This window comes from Apus apus, chromosome 1 (genome assembly GCF_020740795.1).
Source record: "Apus apus isolate bApuApu2 chromosome 1, bApuApu2.pri.cur, whole genome shotgun sequence".
NCBI lineage: Eukaryota > Metazoa > Chordata > Aves > Apodiformes > Apodidae > Apus > Apus apus.
The window spans coordinates 156,756,317-156,769,413 of record NC_067282.1 but is presented as its reverse complement, the minus strand read 5'-3'; the positions used below and the strand labels follow the sequence as shown (position 1 = coordinate 156,769,413).

Genomic DNA, 13,097 nt, shown 5'->3' with positions numbered 1-13,097 from the left:
AACCTCTGTCTCTTACCAATATTATAATCAGCTGATTTATTCCCTGGAGGTTGTCTACTGAAGTAGGCAGCCTCACAGTGAGGATGCTTCCTTGGCTGTTTAAAAGGCAGATATTTCTTAGCAACATCACTTGGTTTTCTCAAAACTTATTTCCTGAGTCTGTGCCATGTCAGAACCAAGAGAGCTTTAAAGCAAGAGAAGGAGAAGCAAGTGCTGGCGAAGTAAATATCCCAAAATAAACTACTATTCTTTAGGGGATAGTCATTAAGCAGTGGCTTCTTACATGTAGAAACAGATATAAAATATACATACAGATAATTTGATGAAACATTTGGAACTTCAACCATATGAGACATTTGCCACTTTAATTCTCGAAGTGAAGAAAGCATTAACGTGGGTCCTTTTCAAGAATATGCTTCCATCTCTTCAAATTAAATTTGCCTTTCAAACAGTGTATTTCTTTAAATAATAGGCAAACGTGATCATGTGATCTAGATCATAATGAGAGGTGAGTAAAGGGAACCTAAAGAGTCTGTGTGGTTCTGGATCTCACTGTGTCTCTCATGACTCTGCTCCCACTCTCTCAATAGTACACCTCAAAACCTAGCTGATGCCCAAGCCTAAACCTGCTCCCCAAGATCAGTTTATTGGGATTTAGAAGAGATCAAATAATGACATCATACTGAATATCTCTCATTGTTTCTCCAGGATTTTCTGCAAAATCTGCATCTGGATCCAAATCCTCTTTCTTGACTGCATTTCTGATAATCTTCACTATAGCTCACAAAGTGCACACAAATAGTATCACAAGAATGTCACAGTCAAGTACCAGTATTTTTAGACTGTAACAGGAAGCTCCACATCAATCATATAGATTCTTCAGATCACAGGGGATGGATGTATCCTCAAACACTGACACTGTGTCAAAATTATTGGGCCTGCAAGTATACAATGAACTTTTCATTTTACTTTTCTTTCATTTACTCTTGCCTGAATGACAGGGACATGGAGGCTGAATCCTGAAACTTCTCTCTTTTCTGGTTAAGCAGTACCAACATGGTAAGGATCAGTCACCAGGACTGGCTTCACCTACTGCAAAGCTTACTCCTAAAGTAACTTATTAACTCTGAATCACCATTTCAAGCGGGGAAATGATACATATCTCATTTATGCCTCAAAGACTATTTCTAGGGCATGGCATCGAAAAGGAAACATTTCATCACCGGGGAATGACCTTGCTTTTTTCTCAATAACCCTTTCCCACAAAAGAAGAAAGGAAAATAACAACCTTCCCCTAAACACAGTGGTTTCATTTCCATCTTCACAAATTTCTCTCAACAACTAAAGCTTGATTTTTCTTGCCTCACCTTTGTTGTTTCAGGTAATATAACAGGAATCTTGTTCAAATGCATATCATTGCTTGCCAAAAAGAAAAAAAAAGTACAAAAAAAACCCACAAAAAAACCATTCAGCACCTCTAATCCCACATAACTTTTAATAAGAATATAAGATACACATCAGGAGTTGTATTTTCTGGGAATTACTACAGGCATCTCCAAATTCATTATGTTCTTTTCACCATCACATAGATAGTCTATATCTACATTATCAAAAGAAATACATTTTTCTGTTGAAATATATATTTATATGTATACAGAGAAGTGATTGAAAATTATTGAGGCTATAAAGGCAAGGATTAAAATGCTGGTGCTAAGTCATTCTGCTTGCACGTATGTATGAGCCTTAATAATTACACTATTCCATATTGTTTTTCCCTGGCAATGAATGCTGATCTTGGAAGAGCTGAAGTCCTATCCCCTATAATGGAAATAACTGAATAAGAACTCTCTTATTTTTAAAAATCAAAGGTATTAAAAGGTGTGTTGGTGTTTACTAAGTCAATTCAACAAGTTCAGAACAGGAACAGCAGTTTAATGCTGCACCAAAGAACTGGATTCTATCCATGTCTCCAGCAACAAACCTCTGAATATCTGAACAGATGCTTATATATTTGAACATATTCAATGCTACCTAATTTATAGAGAATGTTATTCGCATAATACTTCATTAAGATGTGAAACCCTTGCTGTGAGAGACTATGGATGCTAAAAATTTGCATTGCTTCAAAGACCAATTGAACAAATGCAAAAAATCCACTGGAGCTATTAAATACAATGCATCTGTCTTGGAAAGCCACTGTAATTTGTTGGAAACTGAGAGCATACTGGAGGAATTACTACTTACTATATGCTTGCTTTTCTGCTATATTCTTCCAAGATCTGCCTCTTAACTCCCAGTCACTACTGGAGAAGAGTACTTGGTTAGATGAACATTTATTTTGACCAAGAAGAACCATTCCTACATTTTTACATTAACTATATTCACACTGTGAAAAATGATCTCCTTGTAGCACCAGTTAGAAACACCGAGTCAGTGGATACTTCTCACCATAGTCTAACTGTACTTCGGTTGGCATTTATGAACTGCAGAACAACCTTATGCAGTCACAGAATTATTGTGATCGTAAACTCATTAGTGTTGTGAAGCAGTCAGACACTATAGTGACAAACACCACAGAAGAGCCCAGGAGAAAAATTAATAATTCTTTTTCTAGAGAAGAGTTTTAATTTTGTGCAGTAAATAAGGCTTGGGGCTAAACATTGAACAGTAAGGATAAAAAAATATTGAATAAGCTATCCTGAGCTGCAACCAAGGTAAGGACCTTGCAAAAGAAAAGACTACAGGATAGTATCTAACTAAAAACTGCATCAGCAGCCTTAATTTTACCATTAATAAAAAGGAAAATTACACCTCCTGAAATTTCACCATATGGTGTCATCTTGGCAAAACTTTACCACAGATTATGAAGAACTCTATATCCATCACAAAAACAGTGCCCACTTAAACTAATGGAATGACTGATGGCACTTTATTAACTGCTGTCTATTTTAGCACTAAAAAAAAATAAGACAGTTTGCAAATGCATTTCATGAATATTTGTTATGAAAAGGAAATACGAAAATGTCAGGCTTTGAATGAAAACCGTATTTCAGCGTATATACATTCTCTCTTTATTCTGATGAACATAACTCCTTTTGTCCTGTTCCTTGATTCTTGTCCTAAACTTGCCTGTTCTGCTCCACCACTGCTAACCTCCGTGGTCAACCAGTCTCAGTTTTTATTCCCGGTCTCAATTCTTATACCCATTCACTTTACCAGCCATCTCTGGCCTTCCAGAATCTTCATGTTTTTATATGCTGCCTGCTTCACAAAACACTCCAAATGCTCCTATTCAGGTCTCTTCCTCCACCTGTCTTCTAGCCACTTCTCCTCAGCCACAACCCATGCTTGTTCCATTTTTTTACTGGCTTCATTTTTTGCTTATGTCATGACTCCAGTCCTTCTTAAAGGAAGATTTACATAGTCTATATAAAAGTAAAAATAGAGGGGATAGATTTAACTATTGTGATGGGCAAACAACAGATTTGTAACATATACTATATACCATATGCTTTATTTCTACTTTTAGTATATCTGGTTCTCTGAAATGTTACTTGTGCACATGAGAAGATCTCTGGCAGATCATTGGACCACTTGGTTATGCAAGATACTGCTCTGCAATAAATGGGCACAAACAGGAAGCAGAGTGATTGCAAATTACTTACAAGCATAATCTGTCAAATTAGCTACACCGATGACAAGGAGGATATGGAAGTAGATACATAATTACTTCAAAAAAATTGAAAACTAAAAATAATTGTAAATTACATTTTTTAGGAAACCTCTAGCAATTACTTGATTAAGATTCTGGGGTCAAACTGCTAATATTCATGTGTTGTGTGTTTTAATCTGCAAAAATAACCCAGACACACAGATTCATTACTCATATCTAGTAGCATCTAAAAATAAAAAACAGTGACCCTGACAAGTCAGCAAGTGAATATGGAAGACACTTTACCTCTCAGAACTACCAGTAACACACTAGAAAGTTACATCACAAAGGTTTGAAATTCAGGCAATCTGCAGAGGGAAATACATATTCCAGAAGATATTCCCAACTTTATTTCCAATTTATAAAACTCTTCTCTTTTTTTACCTTCTCTAAAAGGTATCTATTTCCTGGACACTTCTCACACTGTGATAACATGAATACTTTACATCTTAACTAAAAGACTAAATGTGATCTTGATGGTTTTGTAATGACTAATACGACAGTAGAAGAAGAGAAACACAAAAATTTGTCCAACTCCAGCATAAGAGCCTGAAGTGGTCTGAGAGATTATTCACTCCCGACTCACAATGGCTCTGGCTTAATTTAGAATCAGAATCATCAAGGTTGAAAAAGACCTTCAAGATCATCAAGTCAAACAGTCCACCCTACAACCCCTAACCACTGAACCATCTCATGAAACACAGCGTCTACCTGATTCTTGAAATTAAAAAAAAAAAAAGGGGGGGGGGGCGGTCCTATCAGTTGATTTCTTCAGGTCCCTCCTGATAGTGACTCTTCATATGAATTGTTTCTTCTTACTTTGTCATCATCTACAAACCTGCTATACTTCATATATAGCAATCAATACTGACCCTTGAGTCCTGAGGAAACCCTCTAGCAGACACCAACAGTTGGATGTGGTACTGTTGATCACAATCTGCAGAGCCATGCAGTCTTGGCAAGTTTCCACCCATCTTATCATCCTCTTATTCAGCCCATAGCTCACCATTTAGACTTAGAGACTGCTCTAAACTAAAGTGAAATAGCATTCACAGCTCTCCCCTTGTCCACAGAGGCAGTTAGCTCATTGTAGAAAGCAATTAAGGTTGGTCAGGTGTGATTTGAGCTTGGTAAATCCGTGCTGGCTGTTCTCAATCACATTCTACTCTTTGTGTGCCTGGAAATCACTTCCTTGAGGAAATGCTCTGTAACTTTCACAATGACTTAGGTTAGACTGATGAGCCTGATGACCCCAGAACATTCATCTTGCCCTTTCTGAAGATGAGCATGACATTTTCCTTTTCCAGTCATCAGAAACTTCCCATGCTTGACATGACCGTCCACAGGTAACAGTAGCCTCGCAGTAAGGTTGGTCCCTTGAATGTAAGTGTTCCCCTGATCTTCCTGTACTGTGGGTAATGTTTCACTGCCACACAAAGTCAGCTAGTAGGCTCAGGAACCAGGGAAATCAAACTTTACCATAAAAAAAATGCAGAAAAGGCAATGAGTGCCTTGCCTTTACCATGTTGTTGCTAGGTCTCCTGCTCCACTAAGCAGTGGGTCCACATTTCTTTTCCTGTCAATATATGTACTTTTGCCTTTCTCATCCCTCAATAGTTTCAGCTCCAGCCAAACTTTTTGTGGTTCCATTATTACACACTTGTAACAAATTTCATGTGATACAACATCATGCATTTTATGCATTTTTCATGTATCTCTTAACTTCAACCATCCAGTATTCTGCATTTTGACCAGATAATCTATTGATTACCTGGTCAGTACCTATTGTCTACTATTTCTGAATTCATACAAGTGAGCTGCAAAATATGGAAAGAGATAATTAAGTGATCATTTTAATATATATTCTACATATACCTTCAATTAGAATTGTTCTCCTGTTCTTCACTGAAATGTTTTTAACTACAAGAAGATTAAAATTTGGGATGTGATTCTGTCTGGAATAAAATAATTCAGTATCTACTTTGGGGTGAGCAGAATCAGTCTGTAAGCTACTCTAACTGTACTGACTAGATCTCCATTGACTATAATAGGAACTTAAGACACCTAGCACAGCCATCAAAACCTGTGGGAACATGGCTACTACTAAGTGTTTTTAATTGGAACTAAATTGCTCCCAAGATGTACATTTTAGCATTTCCTTTTTCTTAGAAAACCTACATGCAAGAAATAGGAAATAGTGCAAAATTATTTAATAAAAGCATAACCTCTTGCAATTAAATCTCACAGAACCTTCCTTATATTAGATACATGTACAGTATTAGAAATTCATAGATGTTTAATTAGGTACAGAAGAGCTGTTATACTACTTTTTAAATGCAAAATGAACATTCTGAAAATACTGTCATCAGGAAAAAGGTAATTAAAAAGTAATAAAAGTCTCCCCATAAAGACTATAAAGTTCAAACAGAATGTATTCCTTACTTCCCAAAAGGATCCATGTCCATGAAAATGCTGTTATCAGTAGGCAGGAATTAACACTGCTTATTATGCCTTGCACATTTAACATTAAAAGTTGTCAAAATATTTTACCTTGAAGTAATAAAAAATATTAGGATGTGTACTCTGATTGGAAGTGGCCAGTAGAAATATTCCATGGCAGAAGGGAACTCCAGCTGTGCAACTCTTCTATATGTCACCTGTACAGGTGAGCATGCTAAGCTTGCTGGAAGAAAGGCAGTGTAGCTGCATATTGTCCCTTGAGGATGAGATACCAGTAACATAAATTAAAGCTCTTTATAGGATGCTTCAAATAGTCAGAGCTACAAGCAGTTCCTTAATAGTTCACCCACAAATACTCATTCAAACTGAAACCAGGGCAAATAAAAGAACCTACCTGTAGATTTTTAGAAACATGGCTATGTTCTTCTTGATCACTAGTGCAGTGACTGTGAAAATGCTTGTCTTGAGAGTATCTATATTTGCTCATCATACCATTTCCAACCTTGACAAGTCACAAGATAGCAGACCTTTCAGATTACATCATTCTTCATTTTATTTCATTTATTTCCCCTCATAGTTCTGCTATAATACTACCACTTAAAAGCAGCAATGTCATAGATCAAATTTAAAAATGTATAAAGCAGCATTAATTCTATTGAATTACCAAACTATTCAAATCATCAATGTCAGACAAGGGGGAAAACAAGATGGTGATCAAAATGCATTTATATGGTTCCCTGCAGAGTTAGACACTAGCCTTCTAGTGGCTAAGAATTCTAGAAGAATTCTAAAAGAATTCTTTTAAGTTACAGACACTTCAATTTTCTGGGTTTTTTCCTTACCTTCTTCTTATCAAGCTTGTAAAATTTGTCTTATTAATCTTCCTGACTCCATCACAAACTCTATCAGTCCTCCCAGCACTGCTACATCCCATATCTTGATCATATCTATAGGCAGATAATATGACCTCAGTAGATTTTACATAGGGTGTACAATTCTTGGTGGTTATTTTTTACATTTGGTGTCACATTTTAGAAAATTAGTAGAATGCACACTTGAACAATAATCAGAAAACAAGATCTGGAGTAAGGAGAAATAAGAAGTTTATCCATAGAGATTAAGTACAGAGCTGTGAAATCAGAATCACATTGAGCTCTGAGGAAAGATATATTACACAAACTTTGTTAATTGCCTTGCCCTCAACAATGCGATTTCTACCAGATGTCCTGGACACTGCCCGTATTTCTATATACTGTGTGTTTCAAACTTGTGAAGAAATCCAAGAAATTCTATAGATCAAATTTTGTCTAAAGTTTAATTGAAACTGTTTCTCAGAAATAAGAATAAGTCAAAGGAAGGGGAAAAAAAAAAATAAATTAAAGTTAAGTTTTAAGAGAGGCTCATACTTTGGAAGGGCAAGCATGCAGTCAAGGCAGCAATCAACTATTGCTAATATCAAACAGCATGAACTAAGTGTTGCAGTGATCATTAATTTGCACTTCATACTGAAAGACAAAAGGAAGGAAAATTAAATGGATCCCCAAAAGACCTAAGTTTCCTACTCTAACAGGACAAGAAGGTAATTGAGGAATCTGGATATGCTGGTCTCTGCTTAGGATGACAGTACAAAAGTCTCCATATATTAATTAAAAGCAGTGTAACTAAAATTAGAACAAATACTTGCTATTTTATTACCTGCACTAGTTGTCTGAAATAAACACCTTCTAACAGAAACAAGTAACCTCAGAAGCAGGTGAGCCCAGGGCCCTGCTACTGCAAGCCTCATATAATACAATTTCTTTATAAAACCAACCTAAGAAAGTTTCTGTTACTTTAAACAACATTATTTGTAATGAAAAACAGAACCAGTGCCTTTATTTTTGTTGATAAGGTGATTCATTTGTTATTTACATTATAACATGAAAAACAACTTTGCTAAAACTTTAACTAAAGCTTCATAAGTGATTTCAATATTTGAAACACTTCCTGCTCTATAAGCCATACTGAAGTGCAATCCGATTTTGCACAGCAAGCCAAGCGAATTACATGGCTCTGCACAAGGACAGAAGTAGATTTGTGTGATGCTCAGCATGCACGGAGGCCATCAGGCTAAACTGTGGCTCTGCTGCAAGCAAGACACTGCTCTGAGAAACAGATGAGGAAACAGATTGCAACTCGCGGACTGACAATCTGCTTGCTGGGCTTCTTATACTTTGGATGAGAAATATCTTCGGCCAGGCCTATACATGGTGTAGCTGCGCTAAGAATAAGCAAAGAACAGAGCTGTGTCCTGCCATAGTCTGCTGAGTGTGGAAGGGGAAAAACAGCGTGTAGACTCCTCCACCCTCCCACGCTGTGTAAGGGCAGTAGCCAACAAAGAACAAGAAAGGGACAACACACCCTTCCCTACTACTCTGTGCCACTTCACATCCATTCATATTCTGTCCTGCTAAAAATCCAAAGCTCTTATAACATGTAAAGTTTAAAAATGCTAAAAAATAGCATTTGATCAAGAACTACCAATTCTTCTTTAGGTTGTAAAATATAAAGGGGAAAAAGGCATGTGGATGACTGCAAGTGGGCAAATGAGATAATGTCTCTGTGATACATTAAAACCTTCAAAGTAATTTTTCTCCACTTTAAAAGAAAATAAGGCTGTTTCTAGCCAATAAGAAACTGATTAGTCAATAAAAACTTGTTATATACCTACAGAGATAATAAAATTAAGTACATTTAAAATAACAGGTTTGTTAGAAACAATCTACTCTTTCCACATGTTGAATTGCTTAACATACATTTACTGATTGGGGATGAAGGTATTGAATGATACATTCAGTTAGAGGGACTGTGGGATTTCACTCTCAAGCTTTTGTGTTTATACCGGAAGAATACAAAAGCCTGCAAAATAATTTAAAGATCTGTCTGTCAAAATTCTCTTTGCAATCACACACACATAAAAAATGTTGGGTTTTGGTTGGTTGGTTGGTTCTTTATATATGAAACATAATTAATATACTAATGTATGTCAATTTCTGGAAGTGGAATTCCAGAAAAAAAAAACAGAGAAAAGCCACCTCCCTTACACTTCAGTCTTTTAAACTCTGAATGTCTACTGATGTGTCTCAAAATACCCATGCTTCACAGAAAAAGGATATATCCCAGCCCTGCACTAATGTTTTGGGTTGGAGACTGCAGCCTACACACAAGTAACACAGCTTTAGATGTCCTAGTATATCCCACCTGGAATTTAGATGTATCTCCACATCTCCATGGCTCTTTGTTAGAAGTCCATCAGCCCACACAGATGGCTCAAAAACTCATGGGCATGTAAAATGCCCCAAGATATCTAGGTTTAAGCAATGATATTACTCCATGCCAGGTGTTTACTATGGATTATACTTGCTCTGGTATTTTGCTATGCTGTATGCTAACTTTTGCATTCCTGGAATCCACCCTCAGTATACTCACTCACTATCTTTATATTCCAAAGTATGTCAGTTGAAGTAGGGGGCCAAAAATGGACCCAGAACCTCTCAAAGCTTCTCCTGAACTGAAACATGTTATATGGCCCACACAGTCAAACATCACTGATTTGTTGTCATTGCTTTAAATGAATCAATTTGGGCACGAGGTCTTAATCTGTATCTATTACAAATATTGGGGTGTATATGACCTGTTAAGGAAGTATTTATCATTTTTATGCACTTTATGCATGCTCTGCTTTAAGCATACATTTAAATCCTCACAGGAATCCATTCATATATTTGTATGTGTGCTCAAAAAGCCTTCCAGAACAATATTTTTTTCCTAAACTTTTTAAAACTTTGTAACAATTAGATAATTTACTCTGCAATTAACATCAATGTTCAAATATAAAACAACCATACAAAGGTTTGCCCTATTGTTCCCCCCAAGTGCCATAAAATACACTAAGAGTGTACACTAAGATAGGCTGAGAGAATCGAGGCTATTCAGGCTAGAGAACAGAAAGCTCTGAGGAGATTTTGTAGTGGCCTTCCAGCACCTGAAGGGGCTACAGGAAAGCTGGGGAGGGACTATTTACAAGGACTCAAAACTATTACCCCTTGTCCTATCATTATAAGCTGGAAGAGGGTAGATTTAGTTTAGATACTAGGAAGAAATTCTTCACCATGAGGGTAGTAAGGCACTGGAATAGGTTACCTAGGGAGGTTCTGGATGTCCCCTCCCTGGAGGTGTTCAAGGCCAGGTTGGATGAGGCCTTGTGCAGCCTCCTGGTCTAGTGTCAGGCATCCCTAATCACAGCAGGGAGGCTGGAACTTGATGATCTTTAAGGTCCCTTCCAATCTTAACCCTTCTGTGATTCTATTATTCTATAAGTCAGAAAAAATTGCTACAAAAATGTAAACAGGAGATCAGAGCTCAGACAGTTTGTGCATTTGCACATTGTGAATTTCATTTAAAAATGTGAATTTCATTCAAAAAGTACATGATTACTACAAAGCAAATTAAAATAAGAAAAAGAAAAAAAAAAAAAAAAGAGACAATTCAGTTTATGTGGCTGAACCCTCCATGGCTCCAAGCCTTTTCTTTTTCTGAGTTGTCTCCAGTACTTAGGAGAAATCTGAATTAAAGTGTACTGCTACTTAGATGAACATATCAAGTACAGTATTAGTCCATTTATGTGCTGAAAGACTTGGGCTTCTCCAGCCTTAATGATAGGAAGAGTACTACCAAAAGAAGAAAGAAAAAGCAAGATGGACCTTTCTCACCAGAGTAGGACAGATACAGATCTGGGGCACCATTTTAAGAACTAAGCAATAATGATCAGTGAAACAGCAGGAGTCACTGTCAAACACAATGATTCCTAAAGATTCTATAAAAAGAAGAAAAATTTGTTCTTATATTTTTTTCTGCTGCTTTCTTTTTATTATAACCCTTAAAAGCAGTTTTTAGTCTAATAAACTTTATACAAAAAATACTAGGATAGCTGTACTACTAGGCTATTTCAATTGGCTTTCTATTAAAACATCTTTAGATCACCCCAAACTCAAACTTTATTCTAGTGTACAATTACAGCTTTTCTATAACTTTGCTATTTTCAGTATGTGCTGATTTCCTAAACTGGAGCAAGATGTTCATATGACTCCCTTTCAGTACCTTCTTCTATTTTGATGTGTTCTGTAGCAAGTTATATCCAACCTTAATATTGCATGTCATTCTGGACTTAATTAATAATTACTACCAGCAGTTAGATCATGCAACATCTCCAGGAAAAGGTATGTTAAAATACCTAACACATATAATTATTTCTTGAAAACACTTTTTACAATGCACAGTACCTTCTACTTTGAATATGCCTAGTGAAGTCAATTACATTAAGAAGATTCCCTCTAAAAAGCATTATGTTCAATACCGTGTTAGATTATGAATGTTTATGCATTAATCCATTATTGAATTACTTTAAAATGCATTTTTACTTTTAATGTTACATGTACAGAAGCCATAGACATTCTTTATAACAGTAGTAAGAAAAATCATCAATAAAACAGTACTTGCTTTATTTTGCTTTACTTCTTTTTATGCTAAGTGCACTTCCAGAAAAAAAAAAAAGACAAACCACAAAAGAAAAACAAAACAAAAGAAGAACCTACAGTTGAGTTTACAACCTAAGATACTTAAATTCTGAGTAACAAACTATGACTCTCATGACACCCTGTATATACAAAACACACGGTCGATGTGTTCTGTCTACACAAACTAAAACACTGTTTAAACATTGTTTAATAAAAAAGAAAAACACAAGCAAATACACTCCCTCTGGATACACAGAACTTACGATACACAACATGAATGTAACAGTGCAAAAATAAAGCACAGGCACTAGCCCTGAAGAAAGTCACTACACAAATCATGCAGTAGAACTGGATTATAAATGGCTAGTCATTGTACTGAAGTGAACCTACTTCTGCACTTACAAAAAAACCCAAGTTACCACATTTTAAGAAGCCTCGTATTTTAAATTCAACCAATTATCTGGCATACTCCTTGCTAAGCAGTCTATTCAAGTACTGCACAAAAAGCAATTAAACTGTGTGTTTTGATTTTGGTCAACGGGCTTGTAATTAAACAATAGTGCAATAACCAATTGAACTGGGGCACCATACAACTTTGTTAAAGTATGAATATCTGAACTGTTGTTGTTTACAGCACTAAAGCCAGCTTCAAAATAAGAAGACTTTATAATATAGTATAAACAGGTATAATTCCAGCAGTTACACGAAATTTTCTGACAGGGAATACTGCAATAATATAAATATATTGATGAGGACGTACTGGCAATAGAATAACAAATATCTTTTCAATTAAGTTATTTCCATTTCTCTAGGCCTTTTCTTAAAAAAAAAAAAAAAAAAAAAAAAAAAAAAGCCAAATAATGAAAACTCAATTAATTCAAGTTCTAGGTCACCAGTGTTTCAGTGTTCTTTTGCTATTCCCAGTGTATTATTGAACACCAGCACTGGACTGTGTGTTGCAGACCTTTCTGTGTTTGAATACTGTAAAATGTCATAAATGCTTGTGATAATGCTCTAACTTAAGAGCATGATGAAACTTAACATCAAAGCCATGCTGTAGAATACCCAAGATATGACTAATGTCTAAAGTTAAGTCCTTTCACCCAACATGGCCAGTAACCCAGTTTCACTCCACTAAACCCAGGTACCTTGAAAGTAATGCTGCTATTACCTAACCTGCTCCCTAAGTTTTATACCTATGCCTTGATGGTCATTCATAAAAAAAAAAAAAAAAAAAAAAATCCCTTTCTTTGGTTTATAGGCTTGTTACTACAGCATGCCTCATTTCTTCTGCAAGTGAGGATAGCAACTATGGGTGAGAGTATGGGGTGAAGTGATAGCTTTTTGCACATAATTTCACAATGCAATGC

The 13,097-nt window shown here is 36.0% G+C and overlaps 1 protein-coding gene across 10 annotated transcripts in view; it reads right to left on the bottom strand.

Annotated features, from left to right (window-relative positions):
- ANKS1B (ankyrin repeat and sterile alpha motif domain containing 1B) overlaps positions 1–13,097 on the bottom strand; it is a 432,033-nt gene that overhangs the window by 418,140 nt on the left and 796 nt on the right. The gene's annotated exons all lie outside the window — the stretch shown is intronic.